Source organism: Equus asinus, chromosome 6, assembly GCF_041296235.1.
Source record: "Equus asinus isolate D_3611 breed Donkey chromosome 6, EquAss-T2T_v2, whole genome shotgun sequence".
In the NCBI taxonomy this organism is placed as follows: domain Eukaryota; kingdom Metazoa; phylum Chordata; class Mammalia; order Perissodactyla; family Equidae; genus Equus; species Equus asinus.
The window spans coordinates 63102557-63114611 of record NC_091795.1 but is presented as its reverse complement, the minus strand read 5'-3'; the positions used below and the strand labels follow the sequence as shown (position 1 = coordinate 63114611).

Genomic DNA, 12055 nt, shown 5'->3' with positions numbered 1-12055 from the left:
AGTGTCTTCGTAGGGGAGCGGGGGACGTGGGCCTTGCCGTGAGGTTGGTGACTCTCCCAGGGAGGCCCGTGGGTGGACTTGCTGGCCTCCAAGAACACCTGGACCTGAGCTATGGCATTTGTTCCTGTGTGCATGTATTCAGGGACATGGCTTCCGGCAGATCCTCAGAAGGGCCCTAAACCCAAAAAAAGTGAGAAGCCTCAGTACAGATTGTGCTGTTTGTCAGTTTGCAGGGTACCTGTGCCCCTCTGTGTTGGCTATGTCCCCCCTACTTCTGCAGGCTAGAGCCTTCTAAATGGGTAGCCTCCACATGGGCACAGAGCTGCTGCATACAGACACCACAGAGGCGCTGCAGGGGCCTCAGGAGCTCTTGGGCCAGGGCCGTGGGCTGGCAGCAGGGAGACCCATTTGAGGTCAGAACCCAGGGCAGGAAAGTGAGTGCCAGCTCCTGAGGCCTCCATAGCGTTCTTCTGTTCCTCTGTCACTGCAGAGAGGCCGGCTGCAGAGCATTTGGGGATCAGAGCATCCCGTCCCCAGGGGTGCCTCGCTTTGCACAGTCTGCCTGTCAGGCGGTAGCAGGTGATGGAGAAGCAGTGGTGGGTTCTTTACCTCTGAGCCACCCTCACCTCTGTGACTGTAAGGAGCTCTGTCTTGGCCTGAGCTGGCCCTAAAAGGTTACAAAAGTAACTGGAAAAAATATAGGGGATTCTGGGCTCCAGAACTATGAGAGAATACATTTCCGTTACTTTAAGAAAAAAACAATCACCTTAAGAAAAAATATATATATATATTTATGGTTGGGAGTGGGTGGAAAATCCACCTACCACACAGCTCTGTGGAGTGACTATAGGATATGACCATGGCTCTTTGCAAATAAGTCAATACTGTTCACCACAGATGAAGCCCCAGAGTACAGAAGCCCATGGATTAGCAGGAAATGTCACAGAGTCCATTACCGGTCAGGGATCACTGAAAAATGTCATTGCTCTTCAACTGAAACTGCATCCTGCTTCTCCAGCTGCTCCCTGCATTGAGGACAAGCTGTGTGTGGCTCCAGCTGTTGCCACCGCAATTAATTAAATGACCGGTCCAGTAAATATCACTTCAACAAAACAAAAAAATCAGATTCCCTTCACCTTGACGTCAGTGTCCCCAACAAAGTCTGCGTTCTGGGGCACTTAAAGGTCTGGGTCCGTCTGCCAGCGAGTGCCTCCCCAACGCCTGTCCCAGGTGGCTGAGGCCTCTGAGAGCCTTTTTTTTCTGCACAGCCTGCCTTTGTGAAGGAAGAGGCTGGCAGGCCTGTGTCGGGTGGAGGAGGTCTAGCCCGGGAGGATGCTGGTGGGTGGAATGGACCCTTTCCCCATGTGAGGGCCACAGTGAAGTCCCTGCCCTCATGGGATCGTGCCTGTCACTTACCTGTGCCACCTCCAGGAGCTTGCTCCTCCTTTCTGTGACCCTGTTTTCTCATCTGCCAAAAGACTGACATCTTTCGTGCCCCTCTGCCTCCAAGGTCTATTGTGAGACTCAGACAAGAGAAGGTCTCACAGTCGGTTTATAGTTGTGTTCAAGGGCAGCAGTGTGGAGGGGTCTGGAAGATGGCCCACAAACAGTATAAGACTGCAACATGGGACCCGAGGGGAGCAGTGTGCACCGAGGGCCGAGAGGTGGAGGAGGGCGCCCCATGCGTAATGGCAGGGAGGCGGAGCGGGGAAGCCCCGTGCAAAGGTGGTTAAGCCCCTTGGCTGCGCAGGAGGCCACCGTTCCTACAGTCAGTCTCAAGACTCCTGGAGGAAAACCCAGCTTTCGTGGAGTTGAACTTTTGAAAATCCTCCTGAATTCAAGGATTAGAAAGCAAAGCAAAGAGGATCTTGATTTCCGTGCTGTGGGATGACCTTTAGTTAGTGGAGCTTGGGTTTAAAAAGCAGAAACGTGCTGAGGCAGAGAGTGACAGCCCCGCAGGAACAGTGTGAACCTGGCATAGTAGGAACCAGACACCCTGAACAGCCTCCTGAAATCCTGAGGGCTTCCGACTAAGCCCTGGACACATGTGCTGGCCGGCCTGTTCCTGGCCAGCCTGAAGGGGGCCTCAGGGGGGCAGCAGGCTCCCTATTTGGACCTGGGTTCCAAGCCAGGCGAGGCCAAGGAATGTAAGAGGTCTCGTGCAAGCTTGGAGATGCCTTCACTGGTCCTTTCTCCTCATCCTGGGTATGGGAGGCAGCTGGGAGGCCCAGCCTGGGAGGGGCAGGAATATGGGGTCAAGGGGGACAGGCCGCTGATAAGCATGGTCCCTGAAGCTGCGGGCTCCGTGGGGCATTGGTTTTAGGTAACAGATTCCTTTTGCCTTAGTCAGGCTGCTTGTAGTGAAGGTCACCATGGTAACCAAACAACATTCCTGGGCTAATGATGGGAGCTTTCCAATAACCAGCCTGTCAGTCACTGCCCCCACCCCATGCCTGACAGCCTGCCAGACTGGTTTTGAAAGCCCAGGCCATCAGGCTGGCTGGAGGGAGGCAGAGGAGCCAACTGGTTTGCCCATCCCCTTCCACGGTGGCAAGGCCACCTCCTCTTAGGAGTTTCTGCCCCGCCCAGCCCAGGTCCTGGGGGACTTGAAGGTCCTAGAGGAAGGTGTGTCGGATCCCCAGGGAACACTCCCAGCACAGAAACGATACGGCCCTCTCCACAAGCCGGCTTTCGCTGTGTATAAACAAATGGAACTGGTACAGCCATCTCCCTCAGGAAACTAGGCTGTTTTGGAAAATGTTTGAGCTGATAACTAGGCATTAGCTGGGCCAGACCTTGACTGAATCCGGTTAAGGCTAGTGTTGGCCTCAAGGGCACCTCTCTGATCTACCTGGCCTGCCTCACCTTCTTCTCAGGTTGCGTGTGATGTATTTCTCGTGCATTCTGCCAAGCAGAAGGGATCAGAGTCCTGGGCTTCTGTTAACATTTCTGAGTGAAACCCGGTGTGTTTATTGGACGTTTCTTATTAGAGACTTGTAGTAGATCAAAAGGATGCTTAAAATACCAACGCTTCAGTGAGGGGCTGGAATCAAAGGTATTAGCACAGACATAGTTCATCACTTTGCTGGGTTCACTAAGCATTTTTGGCTGCCACAGTCCCCATGAGGACAAGAGCCATGGTTAAACTCGCAGGCCACGTGGTTGAGGGAAGCGCTAAGCCAGGCATGATCGTTGGCACCCGTGCTCTCTTCCCCAAAGGTCAGTTCCTCGTCGGCTAAGCTGGTTTGACATTCAGCATGTCACTTCGCTGGTTGTTCTGTGGAGCCTCCTGTGATCTCACTCTGTGTGACCCTGCTGTTGGATGGAGTTCTCAGTATCCCTGTAGTGGTCTGCTTACCCTCAGCCCAGGAGGGTAGATGACCCAGGTTATTTTGTTTGTTTGGGGAAGAGAGAGGGGAAAGAAAAGCAGGCAAGTATTTGCAGGTTTTTCCAAAAGGAATTCTTCATTTGTTTGGAAGTGGTTTTAGCCCTTTGCCTCCTGGTCCTCACTCCCTGACCCCCTGCTTGTAACAGCTGGAGGCAGGCGCTTGGCCCAGGGTGCACTATTCTCCAGCAGGAGTGGCCCTGCCCCAAGACAAAGCTTTTCTGCCCCTGGGAGCAAGGGTCGGGGAGGGGCATTCATGCCCATGAAGCAGGGCTGGCCTCCCCTCTGCATGGGTGGTCTTCAGGTCCCAAGGTCTGCTCACTGGGCAGAGATTACAGACCAAGACCAAGGTGTGTTTTCTTGGTGTCTTATACCGGGCTGGGAGCCTTTGTTCTACCTGAGGACCTTCTTTCTGGAAGTTCTTCCACCCCTGAGTGTTTATGGAAAAGCTCTGTGTGGCTTGTGTTCATGTCTTTCAAGATCGAGAGTTTGTGTCTGGAGAGTCGCCTGGAGGTAACTGGAGGTGGCCCACAGCTGAGAAAAGCGGGGCCCACTGCTGGAGGCCCAGGCCCGCCAGGTCAGCCGTGGGTCAGCACAGATGAGAAAGCCTTGCCGTGCAGCAGCCACAGGGCGGGCCATGAGCGCTCTCAGACCGGCCCTGAGTCTGTTCTCCAGGAGGGGTAGGGCGTTCTGAGCAAGGAGGGGCTAACTTCAGGAAGCAGAAGTTTGGGGGCTGGTGATTTTAAAGCTTCAAAGTAGGCTCACTTTGTTTTTGTTTTTGTGTGTGTGTGAGGAAGATTGGCCCTGAGCTAACATCTGTTGCTTGGGGAAGATTGTCGCTGAGCTAACATCTGTGCCAGTCTTCCCCAGTTTTGTATGTGGGACACCACCACAGCACAGCTTGATGAGCAGTGTGTAAGTCCGTGCCCGGGATCTGAACCCGCGAACCCCGGGCCACTGAAGTAGTGTGCATGAACTTAACCTCTACGCCTCTGGGCCAGCCTCCTCAAAGTAGGCTCACTTTGAATGAATTCATTAAGAGCTGGAGGATCAGCCTGAGCCTTCAAACGTTAGGGTACGTGGGTCAGTGTAATCCTTCGGATCCAAGGAGAAATCATTGGTTTTTAGGGCTAAGAAGAGATGCCTTAGGGTCCTTTCCATGTTGGGGGTCAGCCGTCAGAAGGTAATAGAGCTGGGCCTCTCTCTGGCCCTCTCCCTTTCAGGGAGGTCACGCCTGTTAGAGTTGCTTTAAAATAATACCCTCCAAGAACACGTGTGTGAGTTTAGCTGGTTGATTGCCCTGGTGGAGCCTCTCCCAGAGGCATGGAATTTGGAGGAGTCTGGGAGGCCCCGGTGCTCTGTGCTTCCTGGACTTCCCCTCCAGGGCCTGGGCCCCTCGTTAGAGCCAGGTGACTACAGCCTGAATAGGGGTCAGAGGGTGGGCTGACTCCTGCTCAGAAGGGCTGCTCCCCCCTTCCCCCTGCCCACCATCCTGTCCTAGGGGGAAGGCTTCTGCGCCTGGTCGGGCTGGCCCCTCCCGCCCACCTCCGGCCTCCATCCCTGCCAGTGTAGCCCTCTGCGGTGCCCTCCTCACCTCGCTTTGCTTCCAAATCCTGCCCATCCTCAGGCTCCCCTCGGGCTCCACTTTGCCTTGAAGCCCTTGCATGTCTGAGGGAGCCCACCCCCCAGCCCCGCTTGGGAACCCACAGCAGGGCACACAGCACGCCCCAGTAGACCCTCCGGTGGGCAGACCCCGGGAGTCGATTTACTTGTTTTTGCGGGGAGGAGGGACATACGGGATGGTGCCACCATACAGTCCTCAGACTGCACCCTCACCCTGCTTTGTTGTTGTTTTGGTTTGTTTATTTTTTTGGTCTTTACAACCCTCCTACTTGAAAAGCTAAAGAAACTAGTAGGAAAGCTTGATGATATCTCAAGGTCAGATAGCTGATGAGTGGCAGAGCAGGGACTAGCACCCAAGCCAGCTGATGGGCTGAACAACGCTGGGATGCTTGAACCCCATGAGCTTCGATAATAGCAAAACAGCAGTTCTAGTGCTTGCTCTGGCAGGCTCTGCTCTCAGCACGTTACGTGCATTAACTCAATCCCCTCAGCGGCCGTAGGAGGTATGGGAACTACCATTCTTCCCACTTTGCAGATGAGGAGACGGAGGCATGGAGGGCAGAAGCAAGCAGCTGTACATAGTAGAGGCTAGGTAAATAATGATGGCAGAGGCCAACGTGGATGAACCCTTTGTCAAATGCCAGCCCCTAGCTGGGCCTTCATTTATATTCTTTTCATGTAACAATCACTGGCGCATACAGATACCGTCATTCCCATTTTACAGATATGAAACTGAGGCTCTGAGACATTAAGGCAACTTGCCTGGAGTCACATGGCTGGAAGAAGGGAAGCTGGGATTTGAACTTAGGTCGTCAGACTTGGACCCTGCTTTTCACCACTGAGTTGGACCTGGGATGACCAGGGACAGGGCCCACTTCCTGTGGATCCCCATGTTGTGTGCAGGCTCTGGCCTCCTGGCCGAGGAGTTAGACTTTCCAGAGGCATGGCCGCCTGACTTAGAGAATAACCTGCTTTTTCACTCAATTATGTGTTTCCTGTAAAAATAGAACTCTTCATTAAAACAGCCCGGCACGGCCGTCAGCTGGAATTACTAATTACTGTCCTTTAAAGAGATAATATCCACTTTTGTGTGTTTGCCACACCTGCTGCGACCCCCTCCCCCACCATGGAGGGCTCCCGTGATGGCCAGGAGCCAGAGGGATGGGGCAGAGCCACCCAGGGCCTGGTGAACCCACAGATGGGGCCGGTGGGACCAGGAAGAGTGGAGAGTCTGGGAGACGCTCTGCAGCTTTACTTCCGTGGAGTTCTCTGATCCTGGGAGTGCCTGTGGCTCTCCAGACCTCAGTGAGCCCTTGTCACTCAACTTCCTTCTGTTATTCAGCAAAGATCTGTTGAGTGACATTAGGTCAGGCACTGGGGATACAAGGGTAAGAAAGACGTGGTCCCTGCCCGAGTGTAGGATCTGGTAGGGAAGATAGGAGTGATGGAGCCATCTGGGGATGACACTGACCTTTCTTGCGGGGTGGCCGTGGGCCAGGGCTGCCTTCACAGGCTCTGTTGCCCTCAGTCCTCCCAGCAGCTCTTTTGGGCAGTGCCATTACTGTCCTTGCTTTACAGACAGCAGGTAGAGCTCAGAGAGGGGAAGGCACTGCTAGGAAGTGGCAGAGCCTAGAAGTGTACTCGAACCGTCTGATGCCAAAGGCTGTGACGGGGAGTAAGCCAGGGGCCAGACGCAGCTCCCTCAGGTACACGGCGGTTACCATGTTGAAGTGCTTATTGCACATGCTGAGTCATTTTACAGGGAGCTGGATTCAGAAGATGAAAATAAAAATGTGTACCCGTTGTGCTTGCTGCTGACACAGCCCATGTCCTTCCCTGCAGCCAGCTCTGCTCTGCCTCCGTCCCTCTCCACCAAGACTGGGCTCCTGGGGCGAGCAGTCAGGGAGGGGAATAGGGGAGACATGCAAAGGGGGCATGGATGAGGTGACCTCTGACCCCAGGACACTGCTTGCTTTGCCAGAGCCATTGTCACAAAAATATTCCCTATTTACAAAATAATTCTTTTTAAAAAAATTTTTTTTGAAAGACTCATGCTCACCCAGTTCTGAGGAGGTTCATCCTAAGATATTTCCTCTTTATAGCAGTGGAAAGAAATGATCTGTTTGCCTCAGATGAGACTTTGCCTCAAAAGTCTTAATCCTTTTGACAAGTAGCTAGCAAGCTGATCCTGCCCCAGGAGTGCAGGCCAGGCCAGCCCTTGGAAGAAAAGGAGGAAGAGGAGGTGGATCCCAGGCCAACCCCTGCATTCCCCTGGGAACCTCCACCATCAGCCCCTGGCCTGAGTGATGCAGAAGACTGGCAGAGATGATGGCCTGTGGTGATACCCAGAGATGCCCACCTTGCTGATCTATCTTCCTCCAGAAGACGGGGGCTGGCCCAGATGCAGACAGACAGACAGATAGCCTCTGCAAGGCTGAGGTGTTCACAGTTCAGCAGGGGTGGCTCTGTTCATGTCGGCTGAGGGCCTGTCTGTGCCCCCTGGGGTGCTGGGCTGGCCAGGTGATGCGGGAGGTGGCAGGTCCCTGCCTTAACCAGTGCGCAGTGGTAGATGAGGTGTGTGGTGAGGACAGTGGCTACGGGAGCACCACGCCTGGGTGTCGGGTGGCCGGCGTGGACCACCAAGGCTCTGGTGGCATTCTCTGGGAGGGTGTGGGCTCCGGGAGAGTGGGCTTGTGCCGCACAGGCCTCCCTGCTAAGACCGGAGCATGCATGCTACATTGACTGGACAGGGCTGCAGAGAGTCCAGGACCCAGGACTCTCCTCCCTGAAGCCTCTGCAGCCTCACCTCTGTGGTGGGAACGGAACACGTGGCACGTTGACCGTGACCTTGGCTCCTTCCCCTTCCCCAGAGAGAGCCCTCAGATGCGATAGTGTGGCAAGGGTGTTCGGCTGTAAAAGACCTCAGTGTTATTCCACATGGGCTTCCATGGCTTTAAAAATCAGGAAAGCGCTTGCAAGAGGGGCTTACAGCCAAGGTTGCTTTGCCCGGACCCAGTCAGCTGTGGCTCTGTCCATCCCCTCTGATTGTCTTCCTTTCTCATGCCCATCTTAGGTCCCAGAAGCCACAAGAGGGACCGACTGCCTTGCCAAACAGGCCATGAAGCTCTGGGCCTTTCTGAGAGCCTTCAGAGGCACCTGGTTTGGAAATTGCTTCTTGAAGTCTGCCAGGCCTGCTCTTTCAAAGCAGGAGTCCCTTCCCTGAGCCTCAGGCCGGCCTGTGCTCCAGGACTGAATGCAGCATGTGTTTCTCAGCTGCTGCTTATAGCTCATCGCAATTCATCCTCTGGGAGTCCCTGGGCAGACAGGGTGGGAGACTTCACTGCTGTTTCACAGGTCTGGAACCTGTGACATGCCCCACTGGATGGCAACAGTGCTGGGACTTTAGCTCGTTTCTCAGTCTTGTTCCAGTGTCTGTTCACTCTGAGTGACATCCCAGTGCAGGGTCTGAGGACAGGAATGTGGCCATTCCTCTCCCAGAGTGGCTTTTGTCAGGGTGTTAGAGAGCTGCTGGGTTTGGGTATTCCAGGCCTTCTAGTCTCAAAGACACTCCTCAGTTGTACTTTTGGCTCTGCCTGGGTGACCGTCCTCTGGGCTGAAGACCCCAAGTCACAAGGAGTCAGATGCACTCATGTCCTGCGCAGAACTCCTTGCTCCGCCCCAGACCCTGTGAAACTTTGCTTCTGGACAGTTTAAAATGGAATTGGCCAGCACTTTGCTTGTTGGCTGCGGGAGTCCAGCCCACTCTGCAGTTATGCGGCATCAAGTAAACAGATTGCTCTCCCGCCTCCTAGCGAGGACCCAGCAGTGGGAAGTGGTGGTGTCCAAAATCGGCTCTGATTTAACATGGATTTTGAGACCCAAAACGTAGCCGATGGTTGTGACAACACACATTTTCACAGTACTGAGCAGACACTGTGCTCAGCTCTGTACCAGGCCCTGGAGAGGCGAGGAGGACACTGACGTGGAGGGAGGCAGAGCCTGTCTTGCAGGCGCTTGCCATCCCGGTGGGGACGCATGGCAGGACGCAGGACAAGATAAATGGGGATTTTACTGTCTGTAGGCAGGGCTGGCCGCAGACTGTTTCTAGAACATCTGAATTTAAAAATGCTTGATTAGAGTTTATCTTTATTATTAAACTCATTAAGCCTATGTGGCAAAAAAGATAGATGGATAGATGGATGGCTGGATAGAAAGAATGTAATTAAGTGCTGACTAAAGACTGTCCTGAACATTCAGAGAAGCGCAAGGGTGGTCGTGCTGAAGCTTCTTAGAGGAGGGCTGGAGCCACTGGATTAAAATAGTGGGCTTTTTTAAAGTCTCAGAATCCTTTCTTCAAATGACGTTTTAGGTTCATTCAGTGTAGAAAACAGGTGTGCCAGGGGCTGGCTGTCAAAGCGGGTGGGGAGCCCGGGCTTGTCCCATCTATCCCCCAGCCCCACTGCCAGCAGCCTCCCCACGGTCCCACCCAGGAGGCACAGCGTTCTGATGAGGCTGCAGCCCATCATGTGGGCCCAAAAGTGTCGCCCACCAGCCACAGTGGCACACCAGGCCTCTGCCAGCCTCTCATACTGTTTGAAGAGCTGGGCCACCCATCCTGGCAGACAGGATAGAGAGGGAGCCTTGTGTCACTCCCAGCAGACAGGATGGAGAGGGAGCCCAGTGCTCCACATGCTGGGGCCACGTTGTCCTGGAGGAGCGGAAGAGCGAGTAGGGTGTTGCTCCCTGTTGCGAGAGGGGAGAGAGTGTAGCCAAGAATTAGAGGTGCGCCAGCAGGTATGCAGATGACCACCAGCCCACACAGTGAAGGCTGTCCTAGAAGGGGTGTGTGTACATCCCCCGTGGGGACACACAGAAAGTCAGAGGGTGACATCTGGTTCCTAGTGGGCTGGATGTCAGAGGGGGAAGTGCAAGTCCCAGGAGGAGCAACAACATAACAGAGAGCATAGATGAGTCCAGGAGCTCATCCTGCAGTTCAGGGGGCTGCTAATACCCATGTGAGCAGCGCACAGGTGCTCAAGGTCATGGAGAGATGCAGCCACACAGAGGCATTTGGATTGACGTCACGGATAGTCAGGGCAGGGTTCTTTGTTGAGGAAGATCCCTCTCGCAGGGCTGAACTGCGAGACCAAGGAAATCTCTTCAGGAGCTCATCTGGAGCCTCCCAGCCTCTGGGAGTGAAGGATCCTACCAGAGGGTGGCTGTTGGAGCGCTTTCCCCAGCCCAGAAAGGATGTGGTAGGGTGAGAAATTCCGCTCTGAGTCACTCATGCTAATGGAATGTCAGCAGCCGCAAGGATAACAGCCTGAGTTGGGAGAAGTCAATGTCCACCAGCTCAGCTTTCGGCCACTTCTCTTCCAGGCACGTGGTGTGGTCAGGTCTGCTATGGACCCATCCTGGCTCTCAGGGTTGCAGGGAGCAGGATGGGGAAGGGGTCAGGCGCAGAGGTGTGCTGAAGAGCAGGCACAGTGTGTCTGGGGAGAGTGGGTACCTGGGGAATGCTGCAGGGCTGGTCTGCCCTGGGAACTGTCCCGGGAACTGGCCCAGCCCGGAGTCACCCTGCCACTCTTGCCCAGGGGGGTATGCTGCTCTGGCTGCCTGATGGGAGGGGCACCCTTGGAATGGACTGAGCCTGGGTGTTCCCTGCCCCCCAGGGAGGGCCTTTCACACCTCACCAACACCTGCTGCTCCAGCACTGGTCCCCCCACCCCACACTTCTCCTCTCTCCCCCAACTCCCAACCATATCCCACCCCACCCTCCTTTTTATCAAACTCCAGCCCCAGCAGGACCCCTTATCTGTTCTTTTCTTGCACTAAGTCTGATCCAAAATATGCCCTTGATTTTCTGGGCAATTTGTCATTTTTAGCTTGTTGCTAATTGTTACCTTGAAGGCAGAAATTGTGTCTTCTACTTCATATTCTTAAAGCAGAGGCTCCTAATGCTTGTGGAGTGATGGACCCTTCGAGAATCTGGGAAAGGAGAATTGGGATGAGGGTTGGGATAGCAGGACCAGTTTCCCCAGCAGCTACCCACCGGGGTGCTGAGACCATGTTCCTACCCAGGCCCATGCAGCCACACTGTGGGGACCACAGTTTCTGCCCTTGGGACCTTGTAGGCCGCTGGGCCGTTCACTAGTAGAAGTTCCAAGAAGGGTGCAGGGCATCCTGGGGGTCTGGGAAGGCCTCCTGGGGAAGGTGGGATTTAAAGTCAGACTTGGGGATGAAAATGGATGAAAATGGAAAGGAGAGGCTTGGGAGGGGTGTGGGGGGCTGTGCGCAGGGGTAAAAAAGTCACATGGGATTTTTGAGGAAAAGTGAGGAAGAAAAATAATAGTTGCCCAGAACCCAAACCCCCTCCTCTGAAAAGAGAACTAGGGCAAGTTCCTTCATTCTCTACCAACAAGTCACAATCTAAGAAAAACAAGATGTGAGAAGAAAGGAGCAGAGTGGGGCCATCAAAACCCGTCATGAGGCTGGAGGCCCAGGTCTCATTAGGAGGCCGGGGAGGCGGGGCCCTGAGGGAGGGAGAAGGTCAGAGGGAAAGCTGCCAGCTGGAGGCTGCCCTTCCTGTGCAGGATCTGCCCTGCTGCAGCCTCAGATCCCCAGGCTGCTTCCTGTCTCGATGCAGGACTCAGCTCCCATGAGGACGTGTGTGCCACCCTCAGATGGGCCGGCAGAACCACCGGGCAGCGACCGGGTTCAGGGCCTGACAGGCATGTGGGTTCGCCCAACAGTGATGCCAGGAATAGAAGGGCCTCACTGCTCAGCACCCAGTGAGAACCAGAGTTGCAGCCTTGTTTGGGACCCAGTGGCTCAGCCAAGTTCTCCGCAGGCTGCCCAGCAGCTGGTGTGCATCAGCGTGGCTGGCAGTACCCCTGGAGAAAAGCTTGCAGTACTTCCATGCCCGTTGGTATTTACTGCTGCCTTGAACCCTCCAAGTGTCCCCAGCTACCTAAAACCTCCCCCAGGGCCCCAGACCTCAACAGCTGAAGGGCCGACACCTGGCACAGCAGGGTGTCCAGGACCCCC

General features: G+C 54.7%; 1 protein-coding gene across 4 annotated transcripts in view; it reads left to right on the top strand.

Moving 5' to 3' along the window:
- Window positions 1–12055, top strand: part of TTC7A (tetratricopeptide repeat domain 7A) — a 121028-nt gene that overhangs the window by 82179 nt on the left and 26794 nt on the right. The window lies entirely within an intron of this gene.